Genomic DNA, 25,521 nt, shown 5'->3' on the forward strand with positions numbered 1-25,521 from the left:
ATTATCCTCGATAGAATTTGTTTGTTCGGTTTGGTTATACGGATTGCCGTTGTCCAGCAGTGGTTCGCCCTGCTCTAGCGCTGGGTCTGTGTGATCCTTATTTCTGTCGAGGCAGGATTTGGGGCAACGCTTGCGTTGCCGCTTTGACTGCTTCTCGAGGGAACAAGCCTTCGGTGTGTCCTTCCGCTCTTCGTCGTCATCTTTTGGTGCGTCCACCATGTATACGTCATATGACGAGGTAGCTTTCCCGGGCCCAATAGGCGCTGGTTCTTCATCGTCTCCTGCATTGGTGTCCATGCCGTCGATGTCTTCGGAGTCAAAGTCGAGCTTGTCGGTTAAATCGTCGACATCGGCTACAAAGTGGGTGGTGGGTGGGCTTTGAATTTCTTCATCGTCCGTATCCCAACCTTGTTGACCGTAGTCCGGCCATGGCTCTCCTGATAAAGAGAGAGACTTCAGTGACTTCAGAATATCGCCAAAAGGCGAGTGCTAAAAGATGTCCGCGGTAGTAAACTCCATGCTCGGCGCCCAATCGGATTCGATCGGCAGGGGCGCGGCGGGTTCGGAGTCCGGAGAGGAGTCCGACTCCTTGGAGTCACGAGTCTCGAGGAGTGCGGGGCTGGTGTTCGGCTCGATCGCCATTGGGGTCGCAGCCCCCGAGGTGGCGTCCAACCACCCATCCTCGATCGGTGCACTTGGCTCCGAATTAAGGTTCAAAGCCGATGCAGGTGCGGCCTCCAGGGCACTGTTCGGCAGCAGAGCTAGATCATGCTCGGCGTGACGGTGCGGCGTGCTCGGCAGTGGCTCGAGTCCGTCGAAGATCAAGTCCCCGTGGACGTGAGCCGTGTAGTTTAAACTTCCAAATCTGACCTGACGGCCAGGGGCATAGCTTTCGATCTGCTCCAGATGGCCAAGTGAATTGGACCGCAATGCGAAGCCACCGAAGACGAAGATCTGTCCGGGGAGGAAGGTCTCACCCTAGACTGCATCACTATTGATGATCATAGGAGCCATCAAGCCTAACGGCGACGACACATAGGAACTCTCAATGAAAGCACCAATGTCGGTGTCAAAACCGGCGGATCTCGGGTAGGGGGTCCCGAACTGTGCGTCTTGGCCGAATGGTAACAGGAGGCAAGGGACACGAAGTTTTACCCAGGTTCGGGCCCTCTTGATGGAGGTAAAACCCTACGTCCTGCTTGATTAATGTTGATGATATGGGTAGTACAAGAGTAGATCTACCACGAGATCAGAGAGGCTAAACCCTAGAAGCTAGCCTATGGTATGATTGTTCTGTATGTTGTCCTACGGACTAAAACCCTCCGGTTTATATAGACACCGGAGAGGGTTAGGGTTACACAAAGTCGGTTACAATGGTAGGAGATCTACATATCCGTATCGCCAAGCTTGCCTTCCATGCCAAGGAAAGTCCCTTCCGGACACGGTACGAAGTCTTCAATCTTGTATCTTCATAGTCCAGGAGTCCGGCTGAAGGTATAGTCCGGCCATCCGGACACCCCCTAATCCAGGACTACCTCAAACGGGCCAGCCTTTTCATACGAATGGGCCTGTATTGGGCCATGCCACATGTCTACGTATCATAGGCGCCTTGGTTACAATTAGTGGATGACATCTATCCCAATGGTGAGCCGAGACGTGTTTCCTCCAGCCAATGATGATTTTACAAGTGGAAAATCCCCATTGGTCGGGGCTGTTAACGGGTTATCGGATCCAATACCAGACCCAATATCTTAACGGCGTTCTGTTACGGTGGATGCCATGTGTCGGTCACCCTTGACGAAAGCACTTTTGTGGCGCGCAATTTATCATCATGGAAGTGGACACTTCCATGATGATAATTTTGGTAATGTCATGGAACACTTCTACGACAACACAGGTATGACTATCTCGACTCTGTCATAAAATCGTCATGGATGTACATGCATGGCAAAAAACGTGACCTACTGTGACAAACACGTATCATCACGGAAGTGTATTTTTTTGTAGTGACATTAGTGAGGTGCTTATTGAGTCCAAGCAGAGATATCCGCACTGGCAGAAGCTTGTATATGGGGTGTTCATGGCCAGCCGTAAGCTTAAGCAATATTTTCTAGGTCATCCCATCACTATGGTTAGTTCTGCTCCTTTAGGGGACATTATTCAGAACAGAGAAGCCACAGGTCGGGTAGCCAAGTGGGCTATTGAGTTTGGTCCTCATGGTTTGAAATATATGCCTCGCATGGCAATCAAGTCTCAGGCGTTAGTGGATTTCATCAATGACTGGACAGAGCTACAGATGCCTGAGGAAAAGCCAGATAACACGTATTGGACTATTCAATATGATGGGTCCAGGCAATTGGAGGGCTCGGGGGCTAGAGTTGTGCTTGCTTCCCCTCGAGGTGATAAATACTGTTATGTTCTCCGTTTGATGTTTCCTTGCACTAACAATGTAGCTGAATATGAGGCCTTGCTCCACGGTCTTTGGATGGCTAAGGAGATGAGCTTAAGCCGGGTTAAGTGCTCTGGTGACTCAGATTTGATGGCTCAGCAAGTATCTGGTACTTGGGATTCCAAGGATCCACTCATGGCGGCTTATCGACGAGAGGTGGACGTTATTTCTGGTCACTTCAAGGGTTATCAAATTGAGCATGTTGATCGTAGGAAAAATGAAGCGGCGGATGCTTTAAGCCGGTTGGGTTCTGAACGTAAACCGGTGCCGCCTAATGTCTTTCTTGACGTTTTGCATAACATGTCGGTCAAGTTACCTATAGTGGAGGATTTGGCTATTCCTGACCCGGAAGTTCAGTTGGTGGCGGCTCTTCATGTAATTCCGGATTGGACAATCCCTTATTTGGTTTATATGACCCGTGGAGAGTTACCTGAGGATGAAACCTTAGCCAGGCAGATAACCCGGCGGTCTAAGTCAGTGACAATTGTTAATGGAGAGATACATCATCGCAGTGTCACAGGGGTGTTTCAACGTTGTGTTTCTCCAGAAGAGGGTTGTGATATCCTACTTAAGATTCATGAAGGATACTGTGCTCATCATTCCGATACAAAATCTCTCGTAGCTAAAGCTTTTCGTCATGGGTTTTATTGGCTAACAGCTCATGCTAATGCGGAGGACCTGGTCAGCAGGTGTGATGGATGTCAGAAATTTTCATGACGAGCTCATGTGCCGGCTTAAGAATTGAGGATGATTCCAATTACTTGGCCATTTGCAGTTTGGGGGCTTGATATGGTTGGACCTTTCAAAAGATCCAAGGATAAGAAGACCCACCTTTTGGTGGCGGTTGATAAGTTCACTAAGTGGGTAGAGGCAGAGCCAGTTAGTAAGTGTGATGCAGCGACGACGATTCAATTCATGAAGAAGGTGATCTTCTGTTTTGGCTTTCCACACAACATCATAACAGACAATGGCACTAATCTCTCTAAGGGTGCTATGGAATTTTTTTGTCAACGTGAGCATATCTAGCTTGATGTGTCGTGAGTGGCTCACCCCCAATCTAATGGTCAAGCTGAGAGAGCCAGTTAAGAGATCTTGAAAGGCATCAAGCCCCGGCTTATGGTTCCCCTGCAAAGGACACCGGGTTGTTGGGTGGAGGAGTTACCTTATGTGTTATGGAGCATTAATACCACCCCTAACAGATCTACAGGATACACACCTTTCTTCATGCTTTACGGAGCAGAGGCGGTTCTCCCTAGTGACATCCGTCATGATTCACCTCGTGTGGCGGCTTATGTTGAAGCTGACAATGAAAAGGCACATCAGGAAGCACTTGACCTGTTGGATGAGGAGCGTGACATCAAAGCGGCTTGTTCGGCGATTTACCAGCAAGATCTGCACCATTATCACAGCAGCCGGGTTAAAACTAGAACTTTCCAAGAAGACGATCTGGTGCTCCGGCTTATCCAGGATCGGACTGATATGCACAAGTTATCCCCACCTTGGGAAGGACCCTTTGTGGTCAGCAAAAATCTGAACAACGGGTCATATTACCTTATTGATGTTCGAGACCACAAGGACTCACGCACGTCAGAGGAAGAGACCCGTTGGCCGTGGAATATTGCTCATCTTCGATCCTTACTACACTTGAGCCACTAGTTGTTCTGATGTACATATTTTTGACAATGTATATATTATGATAAATATAATAAATCGGCATCCATGCTAAAGCAGGGCCTCTATCGCTTTTCTTTTAAATAATGAGCTTTTGGTCACTTGGGGACTTTTGCTTTATAGAGCAAATTTATGATTACCCTTTGATCCGACTTATTGGCCACACACACAAAAAAAGAAACGTGGGGGCTTTTACCCAAGTTAAAGGGACCAAAGAGAGTCTGCTGCAAAAGCACAACTCAAACATAGGTGCCCCTTGAGCACATCTCAAAATATTTCTTGGGGGCTTTTTTGTTCTATAGAACAAAGAGTTTGTATAACCCTTGTATTAGGCTTAAAAGCCAGGCTTGGAAGCCAGGTGTATTCACCTAAAACCCCGGGTTAACCTGCCTTTTTAAGTAAGCCACTCTGCCTAGGTAATCCTGGAATGAGCCGCCAAACATTTGACAAGTCAATCCTATGCGGACACTGAACTTGTCAAAGTTAAAACGATGATTGGTTATGTGAGGTCCATCTTATAAGGTTTCTATATAGGTTTAACTCAGTGACTGTGCGGTCCGTGAGAGCACTCGATTTTTGGCCTGGCAGCCCATGAAAAGCCTCGTTTTTCGTCTATTTTTATTCGACCGATTTTCTTTTTGAGGTTTATTTGATGAGGCTTATAAAGCTTTGTGATTATAATTCACCGGTGTTTATTAACCCGGCCTGGTTTTTGACTATAAGTCGTCAGTATGAGATGATATATTATCCGGTGTTTATTAACCCGGCCTGGCTTTTTACTATAAGTCGCCAGTTTGAGATAAGATAATATTCGGTGTTTATTACCCCAGCCCGGCTTTGTTTGTAAATCGGCAATCTCTGATAGTTACCAGTGCTCAAATTTTGGGTTATCACCCTAACCGCACTGGCTTGGTAAACCAACAATGTGATCAAATATCACAGTATGACATATTTTTAATCATATATGGTTATTATTCAGTTCATCCTTGGTTATAAACTGTGATAGTTCCTCTGGTTTATATCGGGCATTATAACCCTTCTAGCGGTAAACCGCCAGGACACTTTTCACCTGTTGTATTGAGGAATAGATTCAAAATTGCTAAAGTCATAAAGCATACATGGCATATCTTAACATGGCAGATGAACAGTGTCATGCACAGCAAAATATGCACGATGGCATAGCAAAATAAGAGTTTAAAGCTAGCCTATTACAAGGCGCTTGGTGCCCAAAAGGATAATCGTTTTTAAGTCTTGTAGAAAGCAGATGATAAACCGGCCCCGGTTCATGAATCTTGGCCTGGCTGACTTGAAGGTTGCGATACATCCCTTGCCAGTTTGTCTTCCTCCTCCACCATCTGGAAGTTGGGTTTGGACCAGTCATAGCCACGCAAGGCCACAAATTCAGCTTCATCGTCAATCAGAACAGGCGGGTTAATATCAGGGGCGAAAGTGTGCTTACGAATCAGCGGAACTAAATCCATCACTTTATATGAAGGATTCTGCATCTTCTAATTATCTGCATCATAAGCCGACTGGTACTTGGTGAGATTGGTCTCTTCAGCGATGATTGTTGCATGTGGACGAATCTCTTTGACACGGGTGTCAAAGAGATTCATTGGGGAGATAGTAGCAAGAGTCCGTTGAGCTCCAGTGTATAATTGGTCAACAAGCGTATAAACTTCCTTGAGCTTCACCAGTGTATCTTGGCTAAGATTACTGCTCCTGGGACCTGAAAAAGTTCAAACAATTAGATCAGTGGCGGCTTACATTATGAAGACTAATACTTACTTTGGATAAATAACAAGGGGATTTACCGAAGATAGCAGAAACCATCTGAGACACACGGTGTTTTAAACCTGTGAGTTCAGTGGTAGCTTCCTCAAGAGTTGCCTCTGCCTTCTCAGCACACTCTATCAAGGAAGTTTTTTCTTCAGCCCAAGTCTTCAAGTTTTCCGACTCAGACACACTGAACTGGAATTTTGATTCTGCCTTCCGGGTCTCATTTTCTTGAGCCGCCAGCTGAGTCTTGGCATCATTCAGTTGAGACTCTAGTTCAGCAGTAGCAGCCTGCAGGCAACACAAATTTATCAAACATATTTCAAGGTGGGTTACAACAGTTAAGTCCCAAGCGCTTTGCAAGCGAAACCACTTGGCACTTGGGGGCTAATGTATGTCAACGCAATTTTTCAACAGAAATGGCTTTTCTAAAGTCCCAAGTGTTTTGCAAGCAACAACACTTGGCACTTGGGGGCTAATGCATATTGCTTGTCTCTTCCTAAAGATGAGCCGAGCGAACTGTCAACAGTCTCAGCCGACTCATGGGAGCTACACAGTCCAGTTCTATTCTTTCACAGTCATCAATAGGACCGGCTCATTCATACTGATTAAACCGGCCCTTGGGGACTACGAATGCAAAGTTATGCTACTAGAAGCATCCGGTTTAGTTTTCAACCGGACTTGGAGGGAATCTAGGATAGAAGCTTATAAGTTTTTAAGTCTATAGATTATTCAATCTTATCCTAATCAGCAGACTTGGGGGCTGGCAGTATATATAACTTATATAAGCCAGAAGACGTACCTCATACTTCTGGTGCATCTGTTTGACCATCTCTATTTCCATGTCACAGCTCGAGTGTACTTGACTGAGATAACCAGATAATACTTCACTGTTACTCAATTGAGCATAGTGGGAGACATCGAACCTCACTTTCCGTCTTTCCATGACTTCTTGTTTGACAGAATGTCTCGCTAGTACAGTTGGATTCCTCGGTTCAGGAAATCCGGTGCCAGTGATTAAAATGTCATTACGATGAGTCTCTGGCGGGTTGAGTAAGCTTGACGATTCAGTAGTTGACGGATCAATAGTGGTTTCGTCAATAGATGGCTCAGGTATCTCAGGTTGAGCATTGGAAGCAGGGTCTTTCGATTGTGCAGGGTGTTCTGGTATAAAGGTTGGCTGGTCCGGTTCAGCGGTTTTCGGATCGTTGGCCGGCTTTGGCACCTTCGCTTTCTTGTTGGGCTTCGCTTGACCCCTAAAAGGAATTTGGACAAGTCAGCATAATGATGAAGATATAAAGGTACAGAAGAGAGATAATTATTCTTAACCAGGGGCAGTCTTGAAAGCTGGCAGTTGAGTCTGCGATGAATCGTGAGAGGAAGAACGGGGAATCCTTCAAAGATGGAATCAAAAGAATTGAGTGGTTAATGAAAGAAACCCGCCGGTAAATAAAAGAGTAAAGGTTAAAAAGAACCTCATTTTGGCGTTTCCGAGGAGTGTTTGGTAACCGGAGGATAAATCTTCACCTCCACTAGTACGGGTCTGGCGGCGGCTCTCATGTTGTTGTCGTTTTAAGAGAAAATGAGGATCTAAATAAGCCAAGGGGTGTGAAAACCTTACTTTCCGGGTTACCCGCTGTAGTTTCTGCCCTGGTAAAGGTTGTGACTCGGAGGAGTTAGTAGTTACCTCTTCTTCAACTGCTTGGCTGGCTCCCGTGTCATCCTAGCAATAGTCAGTGTCAATAAGGTGGTTAAAAAACAAGCCAAGAGAGTCAAGGGCTACCTCCGACTCAGAGGTTTCGTCCAGCTTAAGCAGACCAGAGGCGCTTGGTTTCTTCTTAGACCTCCTGATGGTCTTTTTGGTGACTTTCGTGGCAGCCCAAGCCTTTTTGGCAGCCTCATGGTCATATTTGGCTTTCTAGAAGTCAGATTTAGCCTGCGGAAGAATAACATAGTTGAGTTCACACAATGATTGGGTGATGAAGTAAGGTAAAAGAAATCAAGAGACTTATTGTTCGGTAACGTAGTAATTTCAAAAATTTCCTACGCACACGGAAGATCATGGTGATGCATAGCAACGAGAGGGGAGAGTGTTGTCTACGTACCCTCGTAGACCGTTTGCGGAAGCGTTATATCAACGCGGTTGATGTAGTCGTACGTCTTCACGATCCGACCGATCCAAGTACCGAAAGCACGGCACCTGCGAGTTCTGCACACGTTCGGCTCGGTGACGTCCTCGCCTTCTCGATCCAGTAAGAGGGGTGAAGTAGTAGATGAGTTCCGGCAGCACGATGGTGTGGTGACGGTGTTGGTGAAGAACAATCTCCGTAGGGCTTCGCCTAAGCACTACGAAAACTATTACAGAGGATAAACTAGAGGGGACGGGGTTGCCGGCACACGGCTTGGTGTTTCTTGATGTGTCTTTGGTGCTAGCCCTGCCCCTCTATTTATATGTTGAGCCCTGGGGTCGAAACTTGGAGCGAAAGCCTCAAAGTCGGTTTTGCCCAAAAGGCAAGAGTCCCACTCGGACTCCAGGACCAAACGCCACAATCCTTGGCGTCTGGCCCAGACGCCATGGGCCTCGGCGTCTAGCCCAGGGCCAGACGCCAAGGTCTCCGGCGTTTGGCCCCCTGGCCTCCGCAAAACTCCTTTTGCACCGACTTATAGCCACATGGGCCTGACCCCTTGGCCAAACCATATCATCCAATATATGAATCTTTACCTCCGGACCATTCCGGAGCTCCTCGTCATGTCCGTGATCTCATCCGGGTCTCTGAACAACATTCGGTCACCAACATACATAACTCATAGTACTATATCATCAACGAACATTAAGCGTGCGGACCCTACGGGTTAGAGAACTATGTAGACATGACCGAGACACCTCTCTGGTCAATAACCAACAGCGGGACCTGGATGCCCATATTGGCTCCTACATATTCTACGAAGATCTTTATCGGTCAGACCGCATAACAACATATGTTGTTCCCTTTGTCATCGGTATGTTACTTGCCGGAGATTCGATCGTCTTTATCTCAATACCTAGTTCAATCTCGTTACCAGCAAGTCTCTTTACTCATTCCGTAATACATCATCCCGCAACTAACTCATTAGTTGCAATGCTTGCAAGGCTTATAGTGATGTGCATAACCGAGTGGGCCCAGAGATACCTCTCCGACAATCGGAGTGACAAATCCTAATCTCGAAATACGCCAACCCAACAAGTACCTTGGGAGACACCTGTAGATCACCTTTATAATCACCCAGTCACGTTGTGACGTTTGGTGGCACACAAAGTGTTCCTACGGTAAATGGGAGTTGCATAATCTCATAGTCATAGGAACATGTATAAGTCATGAAGAAAGCAATAGCAACAAACTAAACGATCAAGTGCTAAGCTAACGGAATGGGTCAAGTCAATTACATCATTCTCCTAATGATGTGATCCTGTTAATCAAATGACAACTCATGTCTATGGTTAGGAAACTTAGCCATCCTTGATCAACGAGCTAGTTAAGTAGAGGCATACTAGTGACACTCCGTTTGTCTATGTAGTCACACATGTATTATGTTTCCGGTTAATACAATTCTAGCATGAATAATAAATATTTATCATGATATAAGGAAATAAATAATAACTTTATTATTGCCTCTAGGGCATATTTCCTTCACTTACCTCTAGCGGCGGGTTAAGCTTGTAGAAAGGATTCAAGCCCACTTTGCTACAATCTTCAAATTTGCTATTTACAAGGGTCATTGCCATTTCAATGATGCCCTCCTCAGTCAAACACAGAGAGCTATGGTGCCAGCGATCATCCGTTCCTCTAGTATAAGTACACATTAAGCCGGGTCGGTGGCTTAAGGGTATGGTCCACCATGCGACCCAGTAGCAGATTAAATCAACTCTGGTTAAACCATTTCCTAGCAAGGCTTGGACTTTTCTGATTGTAGGAACGAGTTTCTTGCATTCAGCGGCGGTAAGTTTATCAAGGAGTTGATAACTTGAGTCGAGACATTCAGCACGATAACCCGGCAATGGATTTTCATTAGACAGCGTGATATCTTTGCAGAAGAACCATGTTTGATTCTAGTCCTTGGGGTGACTCGGTAGAGCTGCTTGAGAGAAGATAGCATCCCTTCTATGCTGGATTGAAATTCCACCAAGTTCCAAGCTGGGCCCGTTGGTGAACTCATTTTGCCGATTCAGGTAGGTATTCCCTGAAAAGCTCAACGCTAGGCTCTTCTTGAAGATATACCTCACAGAAAACTTGAAAGTTACGGATGTTTGATATGGAGTTGGGTCCAATGTCTTGCAGGTGGAGCTTGAAGAAGTGCAGGACATCCCAAAGAACTTAGAGCCGGGTGGTGAGAAGCCCCGGTTCATATGATCCGTAAAGACAATAACTTCACCATCCTTTGGCTGAGGTCTCAATTCACCCAGGTCAGGAGCACGGTAAAGCCTGACACTTTTCTCTAGAAAATATCCAATAGTGACAAAATCCTTCAAAGTGCTCTCAGTGACGATGGAGGGTACCCAGTTACATGTCGTAATTGTCTTTGGCGGCATGGTGAAAGGACAACCTAAAGAAAGGACATAATTTGCTGTCTCAAGTTAGTTGGCGGGATTACAAGTTAACAATTGCAGTGCATGTTCAGAAAGGTTGCTTATGTGAGGGCTAATGATATATGAAGTAATGATAAGCCGGCAGAATAAGCCGCCATGACTAAGATATTAAAGAGCTACCAAGAGTAAAATTTGCTAAGTGTTGGGAAAACAGGCTCCATAGGTTGAAGTTGTAAATTCAGATCTACCGCTGTTCAGAAAAGGGGATATATTCGAAACCTATAAACGCGACAGTAGAAAAACAGAGGTGCCCTAGAGGAGATCTGTCGCGATGAGGATATATTATAGTATAAAAAACAGGTACTAAAACTACTACCGCGCAAGATTTATATGTTTTTTTGGATCTAATCCATGGATCTAAGCATTGAGAAGGAAGGGCGGCGAGGAACACCGATGAAACCTAATGACAGATCTATGATGAAAGAAAGAGGGCTTACTGATGCTGATAGGACAGCGGAGTGGCACCGCGGTTTTCTGGTCCGTTTAGGGTGATGCGGCAGCCGGAGTTGAGGTCGGAGACGAAGGTCGACGGTGGCGGGCTTCGTGTAGGTTGGTGCGCCGCGAGGCGGAAGAAAGTAAGAAGGAGAAGGAGAAAACTGAAAGGTGACTCCGTGGCCCTATTTATAGGCTTGGAAGAACAAACGGCGGGCGCGGGAATCGAGGAACAAGAAAATGGATATGTGTCGGCAGGGGCGCCTCGATTTTCGGAGGGTCGGTAAAGAAAGAGATTTATTAAGATTTGGACTCTGTGTAGCATTACTCACAGGTGACGTCATGGCGGGTTATTACAACTTTTTGAGATGATGTCATGGCAGGTGACCATATTTCATAGTAAGAGGAGGAAGGATTTTTCTAAGTATTGAAGATTGACAAGAACAAGTTCAAATCAACCTGGGGCCTAATGTTGGGGATGTGACTATCAGGTATGACCTGCCCAGGAGGGGCCGGGTCATCCCTATGCCAGTTCATCTCAATGAAGCCCAAGAGCAGAGTAACGATGGCGGTTCATAGATAGGCTTAGTAGAGGGCCCAAACCTGAAGGTGGCTTAAGGCCCACGGATATAAACCACCTTGTCTATAGATTTGTATTGTAAGGCATGTAGGAAAAGTCACTGAGCCGGATACGTTGTATAAGCCGGCCGGGACTCTGTAGGCCGTAGGGCGTCAACCTGTGTATATAAGGGGACGACCCAGCGGCTGCTTAGGACAAGAAACAACAGATCGAGAGCTGGGTCAAGCGTATTCGCTCCATGCTCATCGAAACCCTAGCAATACCACCTCTAACTGGATTAGGCTTTTACCTTCACCGTAAGGGGCTGAACCAATATAAACTCCTCATGTCCTTTGTCCCGATTAACCCCTTTAAGCTAACTTCATCGCGATGGCTCCACGACTAAGTCCTCACACTAGGACATCTGATGTGACAATTCCACGACAAGTGTCGAGCTGGCCCCTTGAGTTTTAGTGGGGGGTATTTTATGGCATGAAGATCATCATCGCAGGCCATATGAATATGGAGAAGGAAATCTTCGATCCATACCACGGGGTGTGTTGTCCCATCATATGATTTGATGTCCATGGGTTTAAACCATTCTGGGAATTCGTGCTCCATTACTTCATCAGTGAAGCAAAGGGGGTGTGTGGTGCCTCTATATCGGGCCATGTCGCGACGTTGCTCGGATGGAGTTCATTTGCGGCTTTCGGCCCAAGTGTGATTATGCTTGTCACGTTCGGCTAGATGGCCACCGTCACGTGTCGGGGCGCGCCCCCGTGATCCGTAGATCGATCTGGTCTGTCCTACTCTAGTGTCCAGGTCCTGCTGCAGGTCATATGTATATTCCCGAGCTGTTTTATCTGTACCTTTACGGCGAGGTGGGACGGGCCAGTGTTCGGCTTGAGTTGCAGCTTTGTCCCAGCCACGTGGTGGTCGATCAGTCGCATTACGCGCTGATGGTACGGGCTCAACTGCCTCGTCATTGAATTGAGGTAGCAATTTGCGCTTCGGGTAACTTTTGTTTGGGCCTCGAGGCCGTATTCCTCGGCTGCCAGGACATTCGTCCATCAATCGTTTAGCAGATCTTGATCAGCTTGAAGCTGCCGCTGCTTCTTTTTCAGGCTCCTTGAAGTGGCTATTAGCCGGCGCTTAAAGTGCTCCTGTTCAAGAGGTGCCTCAGGCACGATAAAATCCTCATTTCTGAGGCTCACCTCATCGTCGGAGAGCGGAAGATATATAGTTACTGTCCTCTGAGTCTTTGTTTATGGCTTGTTCATTGGGGCAGGCTCGCCCATCTCCCCGTTCATCCTGTTCGGAGGTTGGCTCAACGGGGTCTTCATTGTCCTCGGCATCGTCTAGAGTATTGTTTTCTCATGTGCCTGTATTGCTGTCTTTTCCGCGACGTGACCTAGAGCGGCGCCGCTGTCGTCGATGCTTTGGTTGTATGTTAGGAGGTTTATCCTCGACTGGTTCTTTTTCATCGCCGTTAGCTTCTTAGGGTGTATCCACCATGTACATGTCATATGAAATGGTGGCCGTCCAGCGTCCGGTAAACAGCGGGTTTTGGGCCTCCTCTTCTCCGGCATCGTTGTCCATACCATCGATGTTTTTGGAGTCATAATTGAGCATGTCGGTTAAGTCCTCGATCGTGGCTATAAAGTGGGTGGTGGGTGGGATGCAAAATTCCCTGCTCTGAGCCCCTAGTCCGAGCTGGGCATAGTTCGGACATTGCTCCTCTGTAATGACAAGCGATCGCATTAAGTCCAGAACCTCGCTTAAAGGCGAGGTTTGTCCCGAGAAAAGAGAGCCCGTGAAGTACGACGAGAGGGAAACCCCTTGGCCGAACTCACAAGATGTTGCCTCCAAGGATTTGGAGCCCGTGTCCGGAGAAGGGTCTAGCTCCATGATGGCTGCCAGTGACACTACTTCCCCGGGCTCTCCCACAATGGGCTTAGTGGCCGCAGATAGTCCGTCGGCCTCAGGGAGCCTGCCTTCGGGCCTGGCCATATGCTCAGGATCTAAGGCCATAGCAGAGATTGAGGGTGCGAATCCTTGGAAGATCAAGTCTCCTTGGATATCAGCGACATAGTCCAGATTTCCAAAACTAATCTAGTGACCTAGGCGTAGCAGTCGATCTGCTCTAGATGGCAAGTGAGTTGGCCCGCAGTGCGAAGCCACCGAACACAAAGATCTGGCCAGGGAGGAAATCCTCCCCTAGGGAAGCTTTGTTGTAGATGAATGAGGGATCCATCGAACCTTCTGGTGACGACGCAGCAGAACTCTCAATGAAAGCACCAATGTCGGTGTCAAAACCGGCGGATCTCGGATAGGGGGTCCCAAACATTGCGTCTAAGGTTGATGGTAACAGGAGGCAGGGGACACGATGTTTTGCCCAGGTTCGGTCCCTCTTGATGGAGGTAATACCCTACATTCTTCTTGATTGATATGGATGAGTATGAGGATTAGAAGAGTTGATCTACCACGAGATCGTAATGGCTAAAACACTAGAAGTATAGCCTGTATGATTGTGATTGCCTCTACGGACTAAACCCTCCGGTTTATATAGACACCGGAGAGGACTAGGGTTGTACAAAGTCGATTACAGAGAAAGGAATCTTCATATACAAACGCCAGGCTTGCCATCCATGCCAAGGAAGTCCCATCCGGACACGGGAGAGAGTCTTCTGTCTTGTATCTTCATAACCCATTAGTCCGGCCCATGTCACACAGGTCGGACGACCGAGGACCCCTTAATCCATGACTCCCTCACCCCTGCCGCCATGGTACCAAGCCGGAAGAAGAAGGGAAAGAAGGAGTCCCATACCTTGGCCCCTGCGACTGTAACGCCCCAGATATTACTTTCCCAATTTGTACTCCAACTCTTGCCGTTTCCGGCATTAAGTTATATTTATTCCTCGGGTTCGGGTCTTTGCCTCCGTGTGTTGTTTTCGTTTTCGTGCATCTCATATCATGTCATCACGTGCATTGCATTTGCATACATGTTCATCTCATGCATTCGAGCATTCTCCCCGTTGTCCGTTTTGCATTCCGGCGCTTCGTTCTCCTACGGTGGCCATTTCTAGCTCTCTTTCGTGTGTGGGGATTAAACATTTCCGGATTGGAACGAGACTTGCCATGCGGCCTTGGTTTACTACCGGTAGACCGCCTGTCAAGTTTCGGGTCATTTGGGCTTCGTTTGATACTCCAACGGTTAACCGAGGGACCAAAAAGGCCTCATGTGTGTTGCTGCCCAACACCCCTCCAATTTGGCCCAAAAACCCACCAAACTCTGCTCCATCGTCTCGGTCGTTCGATCACGATCGCGTGGGCGAAAACTGCACCTCATTTGGACTCTCCTAGCTCCACTTATGCCTATATATACACCCCCCATTCCAAATTCGCGGAGTCACTCCCCCCTAACCCTAATCAAATCGTCTCCGCCGCCACCGGACACGTCCGGACGGAGCCGGACGCGTCCGCCCGCCGCCGCCATCCAACCCGCCGCCGCCACGTGTCCCCCGCGGGACCAGTTCGCCGCCGCCACCAACGCGGGCCCGCAGGCCCAGCGCCGGCCCCCGCGGCCCGGGTCCTCGCGCGGTGCCGCCCGGGTGCTTCTCCTCGTCGCGCCGCCGTCCCTGCCAGCTCCGGTGGCCGGAGCCACCCCGCCGCTCTCCCTCCTCGACGACGACTCCGGCGAGCTCTCCGGCCGGCCATCCTCGATCCCCGTGCCCCAGCGTGAACAGTGCTCCCGGGCCAGATCTAGATCCGGTTGACTTTTCATCCCCGAAACCCTAATTTTCGTGCTATGTTTGACTGCTCATATCTCGGCATCCGTAGCTCCGTTTTGGACATATGATATATCAAAATCTTCGTCTCGACGAGTACATCATTTCATTCCATTGCAGCATTTGCATTTGAGTTCATCTTGATGCCCAAAATTCTGTTAGAAGGAGGCATCATGAGTTAAATTGCAGATCCGTTAGCTCATCATTGACTTTTGTCATTTTTGCCATGATTATTGTGTGCATGATATGCCTGTGCCCCTTTGAGATGAATTGTTAAGCATTTAGTCTTCTTTCCAGAGGTGCCACCCATGCATTTTTAGGATGTGTGTGGTGTCTTGTGCAAGCTTGCAAAGAGGGATACCTGAGATTGCTGATTTCAGGGACTTAGTGATTTTCACTAAGTCTGGGATGTTTTAGTTCATGATGCTATATGTCCAGCTTGTTTCCTAGCGATCCGTGCCTCTTTTGAGGATGATCAGTTAGAGTGATTTGTTATGATTGTTGTGCTTTATCCATCCATGTCTTTACTTGTTATGTTGGAGTCCTCTAGGTTGAGTCAATCGAGCTCAACTTTTGCATCGTTGTTAATTTGGGCAGATCGTGAAATCTTTTGCAATTTTGCCGGTGCTATTGCTAGTGATTCATGTATGCTATGCCATTGTTCTTGCCATGTCTAGCTAGCATTTTGTGCCTTCTTTATGGATATATGCTTGCCTTGCCATGACTTGCACCGTAGTGAGTGCATCGAGCTCGTTTACATGCCTCCGTGAGTTATAATTCCAGCATGTCTCAGTTTTCACTAAGTCTGAAAACTGATTGTGTTTCATCTATGTTCGTGTGCTCGTTAGAGTATTTTGTGAACCCTTTTGGCCCCAGGTCACTTTGGGTGTTTTGTTAAGCTTGTTGAGTAGCTCCATTCCATGCTCTTACTTGTCATGTTCAGGTTATGTTTCATGTTGTTTTGCTGCTTCGAAGAGAGCATCGTGGTCTGAAATTCCAGACTAGCATTAATTTCGCCAAGTCCGAAATCTGTTTTGCTTATTCAGTTTTGCCATGCTTGTTTGAACCCCTTAATGGATGAATTTGCATATGGCTCAGTGCTAGTGATTTGTTAAGCATCTTGTGCACATCCCTGCCATGCAATTTGTTTTCATGTTTGGTGGCTGTAGCATGTTCATTTCGTTGCATTTAGGAGCCTACTTGCTGTAAATCGCAGATCGGTTCGTTTCGTAAAACGCTCGCCATTTCCAAACCGTAGCTCCGATTCCTATGATCTTTATATCGTTTTCAGGGGATTTCTTCTCCTCTATCCAGTGGCACACTTGGTTTTCCAAGTTGTGGCCAGGTTCATGCATTTCCTGTCACGTCTTGCATCTTGCATCCCGCATCGCATCCCGCATAGCATACCATCTTTGCATATTGTTGGTTGCCCTAGCACGTGGTTGATTGTATCCTTGTTGCTTGTTTGTGTTGTTGGGTAGAGCCGGGAGACGAGTTCGCTAACGAGGAGCCCGTTGATTTTGCTTTTGAGGATCCAGTTAACTCTGACAACTGTGCAGACAAGATGATCATACCCTCGAAATCACTACTATCTTTGCTATGCTAGTTTGCTCGCTCTTTTGCTTTGCCAATGCTACGATGCCTACCACTTGCTTGTCAGCCTCCCAAATTGCCATGATTGAGCCTCTAACCCACCTTTGTCCTAGCAAACCGTTGATTGGCTATGTTACCGCTTTGCTCAGCCCCTTCTTATAGCGTTATTAGTTGCAGGTGAAGATTGGAGCCGTTCCTTGTTGGAACATTTATTTACTTGTTGGGATATCATTATATTGCTATGTTATCTTAATGCATCTATATACTTGGTAAAGGGTGGAAGGCTCGGCCTCTTGCCTAGTGTTTTGTTCCACTCTTGCCGCCCTAGTTTCCGTCATATCGGTGTTATGTTCCCGGATTGTTGCGTCCCTTAGGCGGTTGGGCTATAATGGGAACCCCTTGATAGTTCGCCTTGATTAAAGCTTTTCCAGCAATGCCCAACATTGGTTTTACCATTTGCCACCTAGCCTCTTTTCCCCTTGGGTTTCCGGAGCCCGAGGGTCATCTTTATTTTAGCCCCCCCCCCCCCCGGGCCAGTGCTCCTCTGAGTGTTGGTCCCACCGAGCGATGTCCGGGGCTACCAGGGGCAACTCTGGGCTGGCCTACCCGACGTCTTGCTCATCCGGTGTGCCCTGAGAACGAGATATGTGCAGCTCCTATCGGGATTTGTCGGCACATCTGGGTGGTGTTGCTGGACTTGTTTTGACCTGTCGAATCATCTTGTTGTACCGAGATACCGAGTCTGATCGGTGTGTCTTGGGTGGATGTCTATTCCTTCGTTGACTGTGAGAGCTTGTTATGGGCTAAGTTGGGACCCCCCTGCAGGGATTGATCTTTCGAAAGCCGTGCCCACGGTTATGGGCAGATGGGAATTTGTTAATGTCCGGTTGTAGATAACTTGAACCTTAATTAATTAAAATGAATCAACTGAGTGTGTTGCCGTGATGTCCTCTTCTCGGCGGAGTCCGGGAAGCGGACACGGTGTTGGAGTTATGTTTGCGCAGGTTGCTCTCTAGTTCCTCGCTTGCGCCTTGCTCTCTCTTCTCGCTCTCTTTTGCGAATAAGTTAGCCACCATATATGCTAGTCGCTTGCTGCAGCTCCACTTACATTACCCCTTTCCTACCTATTAAGCTTAAATAGTCTTGATCGCGAGGGTGCGAGATTGCTGAGTCCCTGTGGCTCACAGATTACTATTACACCAGATGCAGGGACAGATGATACAGCTCCAGATGGCGCGCTTGAGCTCAAGTGGGAGTACGACGAGGACTCTCAGCGATACTATGTGTCTTTTCCTGATGAGCAGTAGTGGTGCCCAGTCGGGGTAGATTCAGGGCCTTGTCGCATGTTGGGGGTCTTTTCTATTTTGGCGCCGTAGTCGGGCCATGAGTGATTTGTATGATGGATGTTATTTATGTACTTTGATGTGACGTGGCGAGTGTAAGCCAACTATGTACCTCCCCTTTATATTATTTATGTACATGGGATGTGTGATGATTTCCCGACTTGCGACATTGCTTTCAATGTGGTTATGCCTCTAAGTCGTGCCTCGACACGTGGGAGATATAGCCGCATCAAGGGCGTTATAGCCCCTGCGACACCGGTCTTCGAGCCCGCCATCGAGCGGTCGGTGGTGCTCAACCAATAAGCGATGAGCAAGGTGCGCCCGATGCTTGCCGCTGATTTCAATGAGTGGGGGGCGATGGTGGCCTGGCCTGCTTCCCACGCCGAAGTTGATAGGACGACCACCAAGGTCCCCATCCATCTCCACACCCTCTGGCTGGCTTGATTCCCCCCTTCACAAATTTATTCAATGCGGTGCTCTCGCATTACTAGATCAATGCGCTGCATCTCGATCCCCAATCCATCATCCTCCTTGCTGTCTGTGCCTTTGTCTGTGAAGCCATGGTGGGCATTGCCCCTTCCGTGGCTCTGCTTCGCCACTTCCTCTCGCTGCACCTGACAGATCCTCTCCAGCGCTCAGGGTGTGTATCCCTCCAGGACGTCACGGCGACGGCCAGCTCGAGGATTAACTTCGAGCTCTCGCCGGTCGTAGGAGGCTTCAGGAAGAAGTTGGTGTTCGTGGATGTTGGCGTGCGCAGCCCCCTGCTGCTGCTCCCCGGATCCCAGCTGCTCCGAGATCCGGTTGGGGGCACGCGAAGCTCAACGATCGGAGGCTCGCCCATGCCTAGCTTTGGTTCGCCAGGTTTAAGGATCTCGGAGTGACGGTGCCCATGGTGGTCAAGGAGTTCATCTGGTGTCGCATCGCTCCACTTCAGCGCCACACCAGGCAGATGTGGACCTTCTCCGGCTACGAGGACCGCATGAGGCTTCAGGCGCCTGTGCTTCCTCCTGAGGCATGGCGCACGATGCTTAAGCTCCTGACTGGCGTCCCGACGCCAGCTGACCTACCGAAGGAGGGCTGCCTCTTGTACTTCTACTCAAACAAGGAGGAGGTCGTGAAGTAGATGCCCCTCTTCGACGAATGGGGACCACGCCCATTTGGCCTTGAAGGGCCTCGCAAGAGCCCTTTCTTCGTGGTCCCCCTTCCCGCCCTGAGCGCGATGCCTGCCCCAGGAGCGGGTGTAGGGGGCGGTTGCTGTCGAGCAATGGCGACGCTGCTGCTGAGGAATCGGCACCACTCGGGGCTCCTGAGGTGTCGTCCCCTGGGACCCTGGAGAGCCGTCTTGAGGAAACATCCTGGGGGGCCATGCAGTCCGATGCTCTTGAGGCTGGAGCCCCCGAGGCCCCGGTGAACCGCCACATGGCGAGTACTGAGGTCTCAGCACAGTCCAGCACCCCTAAGGATGCCTCCTCAGGAGTTACACCATCTGCGCCCGGCCTTGGTGATCGTGCCCAGGACTTCGGCCAGCTCCGACCGAACTTCGTGGCACTCCGCAAGAGGAGGGGGTCTCCAAGCTACAGTGGTGACGCCTTCCGGCCATTGAAGCAGAGGAAGTACATTGCTATTGACAAGTGAGTACCTTATCTTTGCAATTTTTCGAGTACCACTTCTCCTCCTAACCATGATTCCTCAGGATCCCTTCTGCTAAGGCGACGAAGTTTCAAGAGAAGCAACCTCCTCCTGCTTCGAGTCCTCTGCTGACCTTCAGTGCCCGAAGCCAGCCTACATCACTTGGCGCGAGGTCGGCCGGAGAGGTAAGCACACCGGCTTGGCGTCTCGACCCCGTGTTCTTGTCATACGTTCTTCGCGGCCTTGCCTAGGGTGTGGAAAGTGTGCCAAGGGCTCCTCCTCTGGTCATTGACTGCAGCTCAGTGGCCTCGGCTCTGGCCTCTCCTTCGGGTAACAAGCCATCGCCCTTCCGGGCCCCCGACGGGGCCCGAAGGGTGACTAGAAAGGTGCCGCCATCCAGCCCCCTGCTGAGGGAGGCGAGCCACCTCGAACTTCTTCGACGACTCCCGGCGTGGAGGACGGACCCGGTTGTGCATTCAAGCTTGCACGCAGGCGGAGTAACGTCCGTCACGAGCTCTTCCGGGAAGCTATGGGTGCGTTGAGCTGGCTTGGGGAAGAGCTTGTGGATGTCGATGCTCGCCTGGAAGCTGAGGGTCTTCGGCTAGTGGATGAATGGCGTCAATTGAAGGTGTCCGTCAACCTCGGGCGCCTCCAGCATGAGCGTGTCAACACGATAGTCGAGGCATATCTTGCAACCTTGCGCGAGGCTAGCGCCCGAGCCTTGGAGGAGGCCAGGGAGGTAGACCACCACCGCGAGGTTGCCGAGAGGCAGAGGCAGGAGCTTTAGGCCCTGAATGCCTTGCTAGAACAGCAGGCGGAGGCGCGTAGAGCTATCTTGGCGTCAATGAAGGGGGCACCGTCCAACGAGGAGGAGATCCTGAAGCACAAGGAAGTGCTTGAGCGGTTGGAGATGAGAGAGCGTCAGGTTGCTCAGGTGGAATATGCCATCATCACCCGTGAGGACAAGATCCAGGAGGAAGTGGACCGCGGGGTGGAGGAGGCTCGCGCTGATCTTGCCAATAGGTACGACCTAAAGCTGAAGCTCATGGAAGCCGAAGCTGAGGGAAGGACCACCGCCCTCAGGTCGAGGTTGGCCGAGGCGGAGCAGTGCGAGAAGGTCGCTGCAACTGTCGTGATGTCCATGCAGGCCGAGTTGGCCTCTGCCCATGCAGAACTGTTCCCGCTTCAGCAGCGACTTACCACTGATGAGTCCCTCGTGCAACAGAGCAGGGAGGAGGTGATCCGCTGACAGATGTTGCAGTGCGAACACGCCCCATGCTCCAGGACATCAGGGTGAGAGCCAACCAGGCACTGGGCATCATCTACGACGAATACGCCCCTCACCCTCATGCAGAAGACTATGCCGGCCATCTTCGCTTCTTCGCTGACGTCGTGATGCGCCTCGAGGACTGGGCTGAGAGGGCTCGCGAGCTCACTGACGAAAAGAGCCATGGCCTCCTCGAGCATGGGTTTTCCCGCGTCTGCCATCTGCAGAATGCCGACCCCAAATTTGACATCGACGCCGCCATTGCCCCAATTCCCGGAGCTATCTGGGGCAACCTGGCGCGCTGGGTGGATGATAACGTGGATGCTCTGGTTAGAGCTTTCGCTTCTGATGATGACGTTGTGGTGGTCGCAGCGGATGAAGGAGACGTGGTCGATGACGGTGAAGACGATGCTGGCGACGATGCCAGTAGCATGTCCGGGAGTGATTCGAAAGACACGACGAGCGACATGTCCGATTGAGCCGGCGGTTTTGAACCTGTGCGCAAAAAGCTTGGGCATGGCCCCCGAAGATGTAAGTGTATTTTGGGGAGGGGGAGTCCCTCATGTAATCTGACTATTGTTTTATTCCCTGAGCCAGACTGAAGGCGTGTTTTAGCGAGTTCCCACGTTCCTCCGCGAGCTTGCCACAGTAACTTACCTCAGTCCAGGCGGGCCCCAGACTGGCCTTGTAGTTGTAGATGTGGGGTTCTCCCGAGGGGAGTCCTCCGCAGGTTTGCGAGGTTTCGGGCTTGTGAGGAGCCCGTTGGTCCGCCTGAGAGGGCCTTGCGAGAGACGGGCGCTAGATCACAGTGAGACGCGCGCGCATACCACGCCCATCCCTCACTCGTGAGGTGCTCGTGAGGGAGGGGCTGTAGGCCTTGGACTCGAAACAAGGCACGGAGCCAGAAAACTCAAGAAATCAACGTCAATGAGAAAAGATGCCCCCCATGCTTTGCCAATGAAAATACGACTGCGAGTTCAAATCCAAAAGGTGGCAAATCGAGCTACAGAAAAAGTGGTTGAAAGCAAATGGCCGCGTCTGGCACCTAGCTAGTCTTCTTGTCTTCTCACCAGCGCGGAGCCTAGTGCTTTTGCTGGCTGTGAGCTTAGTCATTGGGGACAGTGTCATCGGCCAGCGCTGAGCATGGTGCTTCCACTAGGATGTGGGCGGGAGCCCTCGAGACCCGAGGGTGGCTCTCCAAAGACTCCGGGCGTATACTGCCCCACTCATTATTACGTGAGAGTGTCGTGGGCAGAGACCTTCACAAGCACGAGCCTTGCTTCATATCGCCAGATGAGGTCCCCACCTTGCGCCACCCTCGACCACCGTTGGGGCGTCCGGAAACCAGGATGAAGCCAATGGGGCAAAGGGGATGCTAGCGGCGCCCTCGGGGACCACGGGCCCTCTCCCGGGGGGAGGGCTCGCCGGTGCCTCCCCGGCAGAGGACCTACCTCCGGGTGACGCCTTTCCCCGCATGACATGAGAGAGGGCCTTGCTCCTGACCCCTTCAGTGCAGCCGACAGTGCGCCACCCCTGACTGGAGTGGGGCTGCAACGCTAGGGTCGCCGTCTGGCACTGCGGCCTGGTCCACCTATGACCCATGGTTAGTGTAAGCCTGCTCCTGAGATATCAGTGGTACCCTATGATGGTTGCCATTGGCAGGGTCGGCGAGGATCATGGGTAGCTCATAGAAGGCCTCGGCTTCCAGCATTTCTTCTTCCCAGCCCAGCTCACGGAACGTGCAGGGGTCGTCCTCTAGCGTGTACTCCTGATCCACCATGCAGGGCACATAGGCTTCCTGAGCTGCCTCTCCGGAACTTCCACCGAGGCGCCCTATGCCCCACACCGTCGAGCCCGATGCGCCTCCTTGGTGGCTATAGGGTGGCACTCAATCAGGACCATGAGGAGCATCGCCTGCACCTACGCCAATGGGGGGAGGCAAAGGAACGCCCGGATGTCTCGCACCGTCGGTCATGCTGACGCTGGCGAGCCCTCCTGGTGCACCTGGGAGCACGCCGATGCAACGAGGCCCGTCGCGTGACCTGGCCACAACTTGAGATGTAAGTATGGAGCAGAAAGGCGGCGTACCCCTGGCTGCAGCATCCAACATCTTGGCGACGCGTTCCAGCAATGCTTGGCAGCCGCTCTCCATCAGGCGGCACCATAGCAGCTCCCGCGCCACCACGAGCGCGGCTCGCATGTTCGCATGTTCCCATAGGGTGTGTGGCGCCGTCGCTGCTACGTAGCTTGTGGATCTTGTGGAGGCCCGCGCGTTCCGCGTCGTGAGGGTCGCGGACATCGATCCACACTACCCGTTTCCGCGGGCATTGGGCGGCGCACGGGACGCCTGGAGCACGGAGTTGAGGTCTTCGGGAGCGGATGGAGGTGCTCGAGCCAGCCAGGCCGCCCAGCGGTCATCCTCGGTCCTTGGATCGTCAGACATCGGAGACGCGGGGCGACAGCAGGTCGATCGATGGGGAAGAAAACTGCGGCGCACCCCTACCTGGCGCGCCAAATGTCGGATTACGGGTTCCGACAAACCCTTGAGGTTTGAACACTGGGGTGCGCACAAAGATCTCTCTCCCCCTAGCTCACACCCTCGCATTGATCTCAAAGCCCAGCTCGCCGAACCCAAGGAACAAGTGACACAAGAGTTTATACTGGTTCGGGCCACCATTGCGGTGTAATACCCTACTCCAGTGTGGTGTGGTGGATTGCCTTGTAGGTTGGGCATGAACAAGTACAAGGGAAGAACAACCTCCTGAGGAGAGGTGTTCTTGAGCTTGATGAGCTTGTGTGGTTGGGGATGATCTGAATGGCCCTCTTCAGATGAGTCGATCTCCCCCTCCTATGGTAGTGGCTAGTCCTATTTATAGAGGCCCAGGTCCCCTCCCCAAATATTAGGCGGGAAGGGATTCCACAACGGCCAGTTTGAAGGGGGACAGCTAGTACAAGACATCCTGACAAAAGGTGGTCTTTGCCTGCAAAGGCTCTAGTGGTGACGCCGTCGTGGACTCCGTGATGACCTCCGTCTTGCTGTCCTGCTGGTCTTGCTCTCGTTGCACCAATATGGAAACCTTTGCCTGATGCCTCGGGACTCCTTGCCTGCGCCTTCCCCTTTAGCACCAGAGAGGAAACTAGCACTCTGCGCCGCCTGGCCTTGGTCATCATGGCTCACGTCACGGAAACCTCGCGAGGTGCCCCTCGCCTTGATCTCTCCGCTCCTCACAAGCCAGCCTAGTGAGGTTGCCCCTGAGGAGGTCTTGTGTCATCCGCCTCACGAGGCTTGGCCCCTCGCGAGGGTCTTGAGTGTTGGTTGATGAGGATGGGTCGTACCAGGCCGCTGGTGGAGCCACACCCTGGGCCGCAGGTAGGCAAGTCTGGGTACCATCGTTCCCAAGACGCCCATACCCCCCCCCCCCCGAGGATGTTCATCCATTATACTAGTTCATCCTCAGCCCCTCGAGGAAATCCACCAACAAACTGGAGTAGAGTATTACACCGCAAGGTGGCCCGAACCAGTATAAAACCTTGTGTCTCTTGTTCTTTGGGTCCATCAAGCTAGACCGTGGAGTCGTTGAGTGAGCGAGAGAGGAAGATAGTGTTCTTCATGCGCACCCCAGAGTTCAAACCTCACAAGGGTTTGCCGGAACCCGTAATCACATTTGGTGCGCCAGGTAGGGGGTGAGCTGAACCCTTTCTTCCGTCGATCGTTGTACCACTGCTCCACCGCATCCATGGCTGACGCTCACCGGGCCCATGCTGAGCGTCGGGCCGCCCTTGCCGCTCGCGTCGCCCAGACAGCGCCCGTTGGCAGACCTCCCCATCGCTCTCCTTCACCCACTGCCAACGCCGCCACCGGCCCAGCGGGAAACGAGCCGCAAGCTTCGTTGATGCACCCCTCTGTGTGGCGGGACAAACGCACCGCCTCCCCGTCGTTGACTTCGGTCGGCTCGTCGTGCCACACTCGCCGCGGGCTCACGGACGCGTAGGCCGCGCTGCTCATGGCGCGTGAGCTCCTGTGTTACCGCCCCATCGACGACCTCTACAAGGACTGGCTGGACCACATCGCCGAGCTCGTCTAGGCCGGTAGGGGCTCTCCTGCACCGTCCCTTTCGCTGCGTCGTCCACCCCCTACTGCGGGTGACATAGCCCATGGAGCACCTCCGCCACCTCCACATCAAGACATCGCCCTCGCAACAAGACGCGTGGCCCCGCAGCACGACCCACCGTGCAGGGCACCCGCGCGTGAAGAAGGAAGCTGCCAGGAAATCCCACGGCTGCAAGAAGATGCTCATGCACTCCCAACACCACCACGTCAAGAGCGTGCACCGCTTGCGACGGTGGCGCGTGGGTACCAGGACCAGGCTCCACCTCCACGACGGGCTCC

The sequence above is a fragment of the Triticum aestivum genome, chromosome 2A (genome assembly GCF_018294505.1).
Source record: "Triticum aestivum cultivar Chinese Spring chromosome 2A, IWGSC CS RefSeq v2.1, whole genome shotgun sequence".
NCBI lineage: Eukaryota > Viridiplantae > Streptophyta > Magnoliopsida > Poales > Poaceae > Triticum > Triticum aestivum.